Raw genomic sequence first — 13,389 nt, 5'->3', positions numbered from 1 at the left:
TATAGCACCGCTTCTTGAGGAGTTCAAAACATAATTTTTAATTCATTTCTGCCAGGTAAAAAGACATTTCAACTAGTGGAAGTGTGAACCAGAAAATTATTCCATGTGATAGAGAAATAAGAGAGGGTGGTAAAACCAAAATTCCAAGGAACTCTGTTAGTCCTGAGCTAAACAGAATTAGGAAAAGTCCATCTCTGGCCTCCACTCAAATCTTGTATCCTGATTGTTCCTTGTCTTCTGTAGAAAGGTTATTGTTCTCTGTTATAGCAGTGACTTTTTAAAACCCTCGTATGGGCACTGTATTGGAATAAGGGATTCTAGAAAGAAAAAAAAAAATCATTCTCAAAAGGTGCAATCATAAGAAAGGAATTTTGAGTAGAGTCTGGTCTGTTAACACTGCTACCATAGTCTGCCTTCGTGTCCCAAAGTATCTTCATGAAAAAAGAATTAAAAAAAATTATTGAAAATAAACAGAATCCAGAATCCAAAGTCCCTCCTTCTCTCCTTGAAACAGCCTCTTGGATTGGCCACTCCCTTTTCTCAGAAACCACCATGATAAAGAAATGGGTGTTGTACCAAGGCCTTTATACCTTCTCATATGGTTTTTTTTTTTTTTTTTTTGCCCCTATCTCTTAAAATTCTCTTGTGGTTTTCTGATTATCTCTAACTTGCTACTTCTCCAAGGAGGTGCGATGTCCAATGGTAGCTTAAGATACACTTGACCAGTGGTGCAAATGTTATTAATTTCATTAATCTACTTCTAACAGCCTTTTCTATGTATGAAGGGAGCATGAAAGCTCCAGGAAATAAACTACAAATAGCCCCACAATAGTAGCAGGATGGCATTTCAAAAGAAGGCATCAAAGAAAGCTCACCAACAGTGATACTTTTTCCTAATGGTTCTGGGAGGATAATTAAGTTGTTTATCACCTTTGATGCTTATAACCCTAACACAGGTGTTCCCTGGAAACCAATTAAAAATACTTACAGCTGATAAACAGTGCCTTTCAGCTCAACAAATTTACTAATAATTCCAATCCCATTTGGAAAAGAATCTTGTAAGGTCTTTTGACACCAAAAGGCAACTTTCATACTCATTTACACTTCAGTGTCCATAGTGATAAGCATACACAGGGTATTTACTCAGCCTCCCTTGATCTCAATAGAAGAGTCCTCCAGAAAGCTTCCCCTGATGGTTGAACGACAACTTTGGTTTCAAAGTATGAATTGTGCTCTACAGTTTGGGATTTCCTTTGAAAGGAAATGGACTAGGATCTTTCCAATGATACTTTTGCCAAACTGTGAGGAAATAGTAGTGCTTAAGTTTGTTGCCCTCATTTTGTAACTTTCAGTGGACACTCAGTTGATTATTTTTAGTACTCATGGAAGAAGGAAGAAAGTCCTTGTGAAAATCCCAGGTAGCTTATGTGTCAGACTCCGAAAGTAGACTTTTATTTGGTTTGTCCTGGACTCTGTTGTTTGCTTATATACCGATAATTGTCCCACCAAGGCCCCAGTACTGGCCGCATCCATACGCTGGCACCTGTCTATAGGAGGCTTTTCCAACCTGGTCAAAAGTTGAAATCATTCCCCTTGAAAACTGGAGCAAGACAAGGATGCCCACTTTCACCACTTCTATTCAACATAGTACTGGAAGTCCTAGCCAGAGCAATCAGACAAGAGAAAGAAATAAAGGGAATCCATATAGGTAAAGAGGAAGCCAAACTATCACTGTTCATTGATGATATGATCGTATACCTAGAAAACCCTACAGACTCATCCAAAAAGCTCCTAGAACTGATAAATGAATTCAGTAAAGTTTCAGGATACAAAATCAATGTACACAAATTAGTAGCACTGCTATACACCAACAATGACTAAGCTGAGAATCAAATAAAGAATCAAATTCCTTTTATAACTGCAAAAAGTAAAATAAAAGACTTAAGAATGTACCTAAACAGTAGGTGAAAGATCTCTACAAAGAAAACTACAAAACACTCCTGAAAGAAATTATAGATGACACAAACAAATGGAAACATATCCCATGCTCATGGATGGGTAGAATTAATATTGTGAAAATGACCATACTACCAAAAACAATCTACAAATTTAATGCAATTCCCATCAAAGTACCATCATCATTCTTCATAGAACTAGAAAAAAATATCCTAAAATTCATATGGAACCACAAAAAGAGTCTGCATAGCCAAAGCAAGACTAAGCAAAGCAAAACAAAACAAAACAATCTCTGTAGGCATCACATTACCTGACTTCAAAGTATACTGCAAGGCTACAGTTACCAAAGCAGCATGATACTGGTATAAAAATAGGCATCTAGACCAATGGAATAGAATAGAGAACCCAGAAATACAGCCAAATACTTATAGCCAACTGATCTTCAACAAAGCAAACAAAAACATAAAGTGGGGGAAAGAACACCCTATTCAATAAATGGTGCTGGAATAAGTGGCAAGCCAAGCCACATGTAGAAGAATGAAGCTGGCTCCTCATTTCTCACCTTATACAAAAATCAACTCAAGATAAATAAAAGACTTAAGTGTAAGACCTGAAACCATAAACATTTTAGAACATAACATCAGTGAATCTCTTATTGACATTGGCTTAGGCAAAGAGTTCATGAGAAAAAACCCAAAAGCAAAGGCAACAAAAACAAATATCAATAGATGGGACTTAATTAAACTATAAAGTTTATGCACAGCAAAAGAAATAATCAGCAGAGTAAACAGACAACCCACAGAGTAGGAGAAAATCTTCACAAATTATGCATTTGACAAAGGACTAATATCCAGAATCTGCAAGGAACTCAAGCATAATCAGCAAGGAAGAAACAAATAATCCCATCAAAAAGTGGGCAAAGGACATCGATAGACAATTCTCAAAAGAAGATATACAAATGGCCAATAAACATGAAAAGATGCTCAACATCACTATCAGGGAAATGCATATCAAAATCACAGTGTGATACCACCTTACTCCTGCAAGAATGGCCATAATAAAAAACATTTTAAAAAATGGATGTTGACATGGATGTGGTACAAATCAACACTTTTACACTGCTGGTGGGAATGTAAACTAGTATGATCACTGTGGAAAACAGTATGGATATGTTTTAAAGAACTCAAAGTAGAACTACTGTTTGATCCAGAAATCCCACTACTGGATATCTACCCAGAGAAAAGAGTCATTATATGAAAAAGGACACTTGCACACACATGTATATAACAGCAAAATTCACAATTGCAAAAATATGGAATCAGTCTAAATGCCCATCAACCAACAAGTAAAGAAAATGTGGCATATATACCGTGGAATACTACTCAACCATTAAAAAGGAATGAATAATGGCATTCGCAGCAACCTGGATGGAGTTGGAGACCATTATTCTAGGCAAAGTAACTCAGGAATGGAAAAAACAAACGTCATATATACTCACCTGTAAGCAGGAGCTAAGCTATGAGGACACAAAGATATACGAATGATATAATGGACTTTGGCAACTCTGGGGGAAGGCTTGGAGCCGGGTGAGGGATAAAAACTACACATTGGGTACAGTGTCCGCTGCTCAGGTGATGGGTGCACCAAAATCTCATAAATCACCACTGAAGAACTTTTCCATGAAACCGCTTTTCCATGTTCCCCCATAACTATTGAAATACAATTTCAAAAATTAAAAAAAATTAAAACTTTTTTTTATTGACAAAGTTATTGATTATAGAGTTTGAAAGCTTATTCCTAGCTCTGCCACTAAGTAGGTGTATGACTTTGGTCAGTCTCTTCTCTCTGGGCCCTCATTTTCTTATTTGTGGAGAGAATTAGACGAGATGATATGTGAAGGACCGTTTGACCCTAAATTTTATATGATGGTTTTGGCAGATGACAGATGGCTGATTGCCTTTCTTTCTTTCTTTCTTTCTTTCTTTCTTTCTTTCTTTCTTTCTTTCTTTCTTTCTTTCTTTCTTTCTTTCTTTCTTTCTTTCTTTCCTTCCTTCCTTCCTTCCTTCCTTCCTTCCTTCCTTCCTTCCTTCCTTCTTTCTTTCTTTCTTTCTTTCTTTCTTTCTTTCTTTCTTTCTTTCTTTCTTTCCTTCCTTCCTTCCTTCCTTCCTTCCTTCCTTCCTTCCTTCCTTCCTTCCTTCCTTCCTCTTTCTGTCTTTCTCTCTCTCTCTCTTTCTTTCTTTCTTTCTTTCTTTCTTTCTTTCTTTCTTTCTTTCTTTCTTTCTTTCTTTCTTTCTTTCTTTCCTTCTTTCTGACGGAGTCTCTTGGCTCACTGTAACCTCCACCTCCCGGGTTCAAGTGATTCTCCTGCCTCAGCCTCCCAAGTACCTGGGACTACAGGCACCGGCCACCATGCCCGGGTAATATTTGTATTTTTAGTAGAGACGGGGTTTCACCATGTTGGCCAGGATGGTCTCCATCTCTTGACCTCCCAATCCGCCTGCTTCAGCCTCCCAAAGTGCGTGATTACAGGCGTGAGCCACCGTGCCCGGTCAGATGGCTGATTTTCATATGCAGCATTATTTCTCACTACCTCCCTATTTGAGCCTCATTATTTCATAATTAGTTTCTCGTCTAGCCCTCTCAATATAGTTGTATAGTTGCATTTAAGAAACCAATTCTCGGCCAGTGTTGCTGCAGCTGAGAGAACAAGAGAGTAGCAGAAGTAAAACTGAAAAGAGAGATTGGGGGCCCCTAAGAAATCAATGAAGAATTTTCAACAAAGCAAAAAAAAAAATCACACTACCTGCCAATGTAGAGAACAGTTTGGGAGGAGATCTGAGTCAAAGAGTATAGCTCTTTTAGTTAAGAAGTTATTGTAGTGGTCTAGCAAGAGGTAACACTTTTTTGTACTAGATGACTATGGAGATACAGAGAAATGAATAGATTCAAGAACTATTTGGAAAGTGAGATTTACAGGTGCCCAGGGTGACTGTTAGTTTTCTGGTTCTTTACATGCATGAAGTTGTCATTCAATGAGATGTGAAACAACAGAAGACAAAAGACAACCGGGGTTAGGGTGAGCAAAGGATATCTTAAATTCAGTCTTAGACAATTGAGTTTATTTGCTGATGACTCCAAAATCTTTGGGCTGGATATACACAAATTTTGGGAGTCATCAGCAAATAAGTGGTCATTGAAGCCATGGGCATAGATGAGATTACCCAAGGGAGAGAACGTACAATGAAGAGAGAACAGGCCTTGACTAACTCCAAGTTTTGTTTTTGTTTCTTCTTTTAAAGATATGGTCTCGCTCTGTCACATAGGCTGGAGTGCAGTGATACTATCATAGCTCACTGTAGCCTCAAATTCCTGGGCTCAAGCAGTTCTCCTGATTTAGCGTCTGGTGTAGCTAGGACTACAGGTGCATACCACCACACCCAGCTATTTTTAAAATTGTTTTGTGGATATGGGGATCTCACTGTGTTGCCCAGGCTGATCTCAGACTCCTGGCACTGGGATTACAGATGTAAGCTACCACACCTGGCCTAACTCCAAATGTTAATGGCCAGGTAGAGAAGGACAAATTAACAAGGGAGTGATTGTAGAGGTAAGAGGAAAACCAGGGGAGAGCATTGCCAGTAAAACAGGGAGTTTATTTCATGAAGTGGGAAGCGGTTTATAGCATCACATCTTGAGAGATTAGATGGGGGTTAAAAAAAGTCCAAGTGATTTAACAAAATGAGGTAATTGGTGACGTTATCCAGAGCTGTTTTGGTAGAATGATAAAAGCAGAGCCAGAATGGAGTAGGGAGAGAAGGAAGTGAGAGATGAAGTCATAGGGACAGTGAATGGTAAGAAGTCTTTTCAAAAAGTCTGATTCTGAAGTGGGAGAGAGAAATGAAGGAGTAGAGCTAGAGAGGCTGTGGTGTTGAGTGACAATTATTTTAAAATAAGAGAAACTCAAGCATGTATTTATTCAAAAAACAGTAATTAAACCTTAATGTCATGCTACACCCTGGTTTAGGCAGTGGAGATGCGACAGAGAATTCTGAAAGCTCCTGTTCCCATGGGCCCTACATTCCAGTGGGAGGTGGAGAAACACAGACAGTATGCAAACATATAAACGTATGCTATGCCCAGTGGTGATCATGTATGAAGACAAATAAAGGTGACAGAAACTGTCTGCAGAAAATAGTAGTATTTTCTGTACTGGGTTGTCAAGAAAGACCTCTCTAGTGTGTGGTTGCCATATTTAGCAAATAAAGATACAGGATGCCCAGTTTAATTTGAATTTCAGATAAGCAGCAAATACTTTTTCGGTATAAATATATCCCATGCAATGTTTGGGACATACATATACTAAAACAAGCCTACTCTGTTGGAATGACATTTTCAATATTTAATGTCAGAAGGAAGACTACAATTTATAGGACTCAGTTGAATATGGAAGAGAAAAGGGAGGTTGCATTTGACAGTGGTATAAAGCTTCTGAGAAGTCATAAAGGGATGGGCTGCAAAGTCCAGATGGAGGAGTTTACCTTAGCTAGCAGAAGGAAGATGCCTGTAGATGGACAATGGTTTGTAAGCATGGTGGGCAGAAGAGGAAGGATTCCTGGGTGATATGTCAATGTTCTTTGTCAATAGGTTGCAAAGACAGGGGCTAAATGGGAGAGGTAGGTTGGAGGTTGGAGATAACGGAGGTGTAAAGAAGGAAGAGCATGCTTTGGCCTGACAGGTTGAGTGCTCTAAGGTCATGAATGAAGTTGATTATTCATAGTTCCATTATCACTGCAGAGTGCCCTGAAGGTAGATGGGAAAAAATTCCATCTACTCCCTCGCCTTTCTCTACCCAGCACCTATCTGTGGCTCCTGTAATGCTAGAGGTTGCTACATCCTTATTCTCAGCAGCTTTGCCTCAGGGGGTTAGTGAACAGACACTTCTGCAGAAAGTTGGGCCCGTTAAGCATTTAGCTATTTTACTTTGGTTGGAAAGATTGTTGCCACTGTAGAAGCTGCTTTAATAGCCCTTCTTTGGTAAGGAGATGAATTCAAAGATAACATCAAAAGAGCCATTTATGAAGCATCTAATTTTGACAAAGCTCCATCTATACAGCCTGAAGTAAAGTGGAGATCTGTCAATTAACCCAATAATTTGAACCATATCAACAGCCAATAAGGATAGATAACACAGTGAACTTGACTTTTTGGGTTTTGGCTTTTGACTGTGTTGTGTTAAGGTTTCTGGCCTTTACACACTACTTCAATATGGCATCTTTCCTTATTTTAGATGCACACATTGAATTCAGAAAAGAGGCAAATAATTTTGAACAAGTTAAAATATATTTTATTCCTTAACACTCTACATTTCATAATCATATCATTGCATTCTTAACAAGCATCATAATTGCTTTACATTATTTCATTTATATGCAGAACATTTTTATGACATGTGCCTTCATGTTTCAGAAACACAAGACTAAATACAGATCTGCTTTACAGAGGGAGAATAACAACCTGAGTGTAACTTTCTTTCCTGTGAAGATTAGCTCAGTGGGCCATTATCACAGTGCTCTATCCATGCAAAATCAACAGCTCAGCAAGCAGCAGTATTTAGAGACATTTCCCTTGCATGGGTGAACGTTTAAGTGCAATGAGATCAGCATTCAACAGGACAACAGAGGCAAAAGTCAACAAGAGGGGTATAAATGTCCACCAATTGTGAAAAGATATTTGTGGGGTCAGGAGAGAGTTCAATGCAAAGAACTCCACTCTTCCCTTCTCCCAGGGTGAAGATAACACCATAAATGTGCTTTCCAGAGGCACATTTTTAGCACTGTCTCTGGATAAGTTTAATTAGAGAGAACAGACTATCATGAAAAACTTTTATTCAGTGACCTGGAACCAAAGAAAATGAGAGTGACCAGGAAAGGAACAGTTGAAATTCAGTTATTTGATGCTTGGTCTTGTTGGCTTTTTGGATCCTCTCCTCTGTCGATTTTTCCATGGATGCACTTTTGCATGCTGCAGAACTGAGTTTCCACCCATTTTCTGTAACCATCTTATGCAAGCGCAGTTTCAGCCAGAAGCAAATAAGTCTTTTGGAGTTTGTGGACAGGATAGGGGAGCAGAGGGAACTTTTCTCTAGGCCACATGTTAGGAAATGTTGTGTTTCATGTGTGGGAGAGAAGGCCCAGTTCTGAGCCAACCTTCTGGATGTTTCTGTACAAAATCACTCTGGTTAATCAAAATTCTATGAGGAATTGCTTCCTGGTTGTGGCTAGGATCTGTGTGTCTTTCATAGAGTCAGAGATGTCATACGTCCAGAGATCTGAACAGTTACCTAGTCCAGTGGTCCTGAGTTATTGCCCTGGGACACATTGGTGAGTCATGATTGGTTGTGCACAAAGTGCCAAAGTTTTTGCACATCAGAAGAGATGACAAACTATCCCTATATTAATGTAACCTTCCTTTCCATTGCATTCTGACATGTTTTTTTGATTAGTAGGCAAAGAGAATGCGCCAGGAATAGCACCTGCAGCCTGTGTATGTCTGTATTCACAAGCTGAGCTTGTGAACAACATCTACCCTGTGTGATATGGAGGAATGAAGTTTGAAAACCACAATCACCATCAATGGATGGCTGCCATGTGTGCATAGGTTGGCTGGCGGTGATCTAAACTCTGCTGCAGCAGTGGTGATTCTCCTTGCACTGAAGGGCATGTTCCCAGAGATCTAACCCACAGCCTACAATTTGGAACTTTTACAGAGTGATGGGTAGTAGAAGAGGCTGTCTACCCTCTGTCCTTCAGTCCTTAGACAAGAAAGAGGACTACATTGTTTATTAGGCAGATTATAAACCATGCATCTCAACCCTGTCTTTAGGAGAAGGTTCCATTAGCTGTCACCACTTTCCCTAAGTCACTGTAGTAAGGCAAATTCTGTTGTTCACCACCTCTTATGTTTACACAGACACAATGAAGAGAATTGTCCAATGAATCATTCTTAGTGTACTTGGAAAATGAAGACCCACATATTCCCCTTATAAGCAGGCTTATTGATAAAAATTTTATTTTAAATTTGTAAGTAGCATATTAGGATAGAAAATCCCATTTCTGTTTTCGTAATAAAAATTACAATTTCTGTCTCTTGACAAAAGACCTGATAATGCTCCACTTCTAGTTCGGGGATAATTTAAAATAAAGTAAAACAAACATAATAGAGACATACATGCAAAACAAACAAACAAACAAACAAAAAAAGCTCATTTTACTCTTTGTATCAGATGACATCAGTACACCTTTTTTTTTCTGCACACTTCACTTTATAGCTTTAGCCTTCAATTCATTTGTACTTAATAGGACAAGGTGTAGGAAATTTATCTAAAAAATTTATTTTAGAATATAAAGTAGCTGAATAAATAGAGGCTACCCATTGAATAAAAATGGATTTACCTGCCAGCAAGGACCTATTAGATGTTCCATTGTGCATTCAATTATCAATAGTTCTTTCTAAATCCCTGCAATAAATCGGATTTTCAGATGATGATGGTGATTCTGCATTGCACGCAGCATATTACTTCTCCCTTTGTACATCAACAGTTTTTACATTTAGAGCTTAGAAGCTAAAACCAGTGCAGTTATGTTATAAATTTTTGTTTGATAGTCAAAATAATGCACTATATTCAAACTATGACTTGCGGTTTTATGAAGCACTTTCTCATATACTATCTTCTTTGGACCTTACAAAAGACCATCAAAAAAGATTGCTAGACAAATTAGGTATCATCTATGCAACGGAATATTTTGCAACCACCAAAACAGGATCAGGGTGAAGTGGAATAATGCCATATTGTTAAATTAAGAAAAAAAAGCAGTTTCAGAACAACATGAACATTGTGATTCCATTTTTTATTTTAAAAATCACAAAAATAGAAATTTTGCATATTTCTATAATTGTACATTTATATGAGCCTAGAAAGATAAGAATCAAGCTTTGGGATGGTATTGTTGTGCTAGAAAAGGGGCAGTACCACTTCTTATTTTTATTTTATTTATTTATTTATTTGAGTCAGAACCGCTCTCTGTTGCTCAGGCTGGAGTACCATGGCACAATCTTGATTCACTGCAACCTCCACCTCCCAGGTTCAAGCGATTCTTGTGCCTCATCCTCCCAAGTAGCTGGGACTACAAATGTGAGCCACCACACTTGGCTAATTTTTTTTTATTATTATTTTTAGTAGAGATGGGGTTTCACCATGTTGGCCAGGCTGATGTCTGATCTCGAACTCCTGGCCTCAAGCGATCCTCTCGCCTCAGCCTTCCAAAGTGCTAGGATTACATGCGTGAGCCACTGTGCCTGCCCCAGTGCCACTTCTTTTTATGTGTACATATATGCTTCAAAAAGTGCAGTGGAATGATGGACAATTTAACTTTTTTATTTTTATTTTTTGCATTTTTCAAATAAAAAACTTTCAAAAGTATTATTTTCCTTTTGAAGATGAGAAAGCAAGTCTAAGAAATTTCAAATGACTCTTAAAAAGTCATACAACTTAATCCTAGAATCCAGGCCTCCTGACTCTCCTGCAACAGCTTTGGCCACTATATCTCAAGAAAAGAGCATTTGAACTGGAAACAAGGTTGGAGAAGAATCATGAGCTTCAAACTCTACCCTTTGGTATGCTATCACCTCGAGATTTCTTGGTCTACAGCAGTGGTGCTTTAGCCTAGTTAGCATATACAAATATAAAATAAAAGTTGCTAAATGCTTGTGTTTTCTCTTTCTGGGAATAAGGCAGCCTAGCTGACTGAGTCTCCAGATGGAAATTCATAAATTGTGCTTCTACCCTATTCATGCATGTTGGGTGAGCCACTGAACACTGTATCTCAGTTTCCTCACCTGTGAAAATATTGTGCTGACCTATTTTTTCAGGATAGCTGGGCGGGCTGCTTCATGATTTAAAACTGCTTTGAAAATACAAAGCTCCATTGAAATCGTTTGTCAAGCAGTGTTCCCGGCTTATACCTTCCTTCCTTCTCATGCCCCTCTCTGCAATATAAGCCCTGTAGTCTTGGTGCTTTTCTACATCTGATCTAAAAGTCTACAAAATTAAGCAGCAATTTTTGCATTGCAAATGTGTTCTCTGGTATTTGGTTGAAATGTGACTGGGTTTAACAAAGCATTATTTTTGTCACACATTAATGTAAAATGTGTGTGTGTGTGTGTACCCATAATGTGCATGTCCATGTGTTTAGCACAGTCAGATAGAAGCCCACGGGGCCTGAACACTTTCCCTGGCTTCATTTGGCATTGTGAGGCTTAACATCACCTGGACAGTAGGAAGTAGAGGCACAGCCTAAGGGTGTGGGGAGTAGAAACTGTTTTCTGTCTTCCTCCAGTCACTTTCCCTGCATGTCCCATGATTGCCCTCTGTGCCAGTTTTTGGGGAAGTGGAAGCCAAGTATCAATAAAGCAGCATGGGCATAAGAAGAAAGAGATCAGTGGAGTGAAGCCAAGTATTTTCATGAGCTACTATAACCAACTAAAATATTGTTGTGTGAAAGTAAAATCCTCCACCAAGAAGAGTTCTTCCTCATTCCACCCTACCTCAAACCCTGATCAGGTCCAGGGGAGGAACGAGAAGGGGATGTGGGTTGTCACATTATAGGCCCACACCCATAGGACACTTAAATGCAGGTATGAAAGGGACCCAGGGAAGCCTAACCTTTTAAGTTACAGCTGAGATCCTCTTTGATTGCTCCTATTTTTTCATATTTGAATATGTTCACAATTTTCTCAATGTTGATTTTAAGTTTTGGGTTAGTAAAAATGTCTTTCTCCATATACACTACACTTTCTTTGGGCCATAAACATCTTGTAACTCTTCCAATACCTACAACAGTGCTCTGTGCGTAGCAGGCAAATCAGAATGCCTAATAAAAATAGTTCTAGATGCTGTCTAGTGTGTGTCAAATGCACTGTGAATCTGGGATTGTATCTCAGACTCCTGCCGGCTTACTATGGCAATGTGTATGTTTTTCTTTGACTGAGCTCTCTTTGGTTAATGATCAAAATCACTCTGATGTTCCCTAACATGCTCATGAAGATCCCACAAACCTATTTTAAGCAAAAGATAATGTATCCTTCTTCTCTGACAGGCCCCAAGACTTTTTTGAGGAAGAAAGGAATCTCCATGATCTTATAGCCCAGTCACCCCTTGGGTTTCTATGGTCCCCCCTCTTCTTCCCCATGAGGTGGGCTCCAGTGTCTGGTTGAAGCTCTTCAGGGAGAGAGAGCACAGTCCCTTCCGAGACAGCCCTTTTCCTCTTTGAACAGCTCTGTTGGATAGAAAGATATCCACCACATTGAGTGGAAATAGATCTACCCCGGAGTTCTGCCTCATGTGACCATGGAGAATTAGCCTAATCTCTTTTGAAGACAACTCTCATGTGTCTTTGCATTTTATAAGCCATCTCCAAGTCTTCTCTCATCCTAGCAAAATAGCCTGGCTTCCTTCCGGCAAACAGCTGCTTGGCTGCAGGTGTCATGACTTGTGGGGCAGAGATGAAATCCTGCAATTCCCAGAAACCCAGAGCAGACCTGTTTTATGGAAGAAACATGAACATTCCTCTCCTTTTTCCTTGATGGACCCATGCCCAGTACTATTGCTGAGGGTGGGCACTCAGGGTGTGTGCTCAGGCAGGAAGACCTTCCTTCCCACCATCTGAATGTGCCCTGGTGGACAGGCCAGTGCCTGCTTCACCCTGCTCCTTCTCTGAGGCATGGGTGAGACTGAAGCTTGGGATGACAGAATAGAGACACTAATGTCCCAACCTCTCCCTATACCTCAGTCCTTGCCCTGGGAGCTCATAATTCAGAGGATAAGAAAAAGCACATTTTTCTCTAACATAAGAACTAAAATTAATTTAATTAGTAAGAGTAATTACAAGTCTTCTAAATGTTTCTGGGTTTGGTGCACACTACGGTGAGAAACTATCACATTCTCTATCAGTAGGGAGGCTCACAAATGACCAAGAAAACAAACTAGGGCTGAATAAAGCCATGCTAGTGGGAGTTTTGCTTTTGGCTTTCTTTTAAAGTTAGGCATAAAATTATGGACTACAGAGATGAAAACAACTAATCATGTTACAAATCCCTTAACTAATGAAGGCAAAATAATTATGTAATATGCTCTGTTCTCCTTGGGCTTAAGTGGCAAAAGTTTTAAGTTGGGACGGTTTGTGTAAGACCAGGACATGCATGTTCAAATGTACTTTACATGAACTATCCCATAATCTCTGATTCTGGGGAAAACATATTGAAAATTATCTAGAGATGGAGATATCTAGGGCAGGAAACTAAGGTGCCAGCCTGAAATATTCAGTCAATCTGGTTCATCTGTCTTCTCATTAGCCTCTCAGGTTGAATCACTATCTA

This window comes from Macaca nemestrina, chromosome 4 (genome assembly GCF_043159975.1).
Source record: "Macaca nemestrina isolate mMacNem1 chromosome 4, mMacNem.hap1, whole genome shotgun sequence".
In the NCBI taxonomy this organism is placed as follows: domain Eukaryota; kingdom Metazoa; phylum Chordata; class Mammalia; order Primates; family Cercopithecidae; genus Macaca; species Macaca nemestrina.
This window is presented reverse-complemented; position numbering follows the sequence as displayed.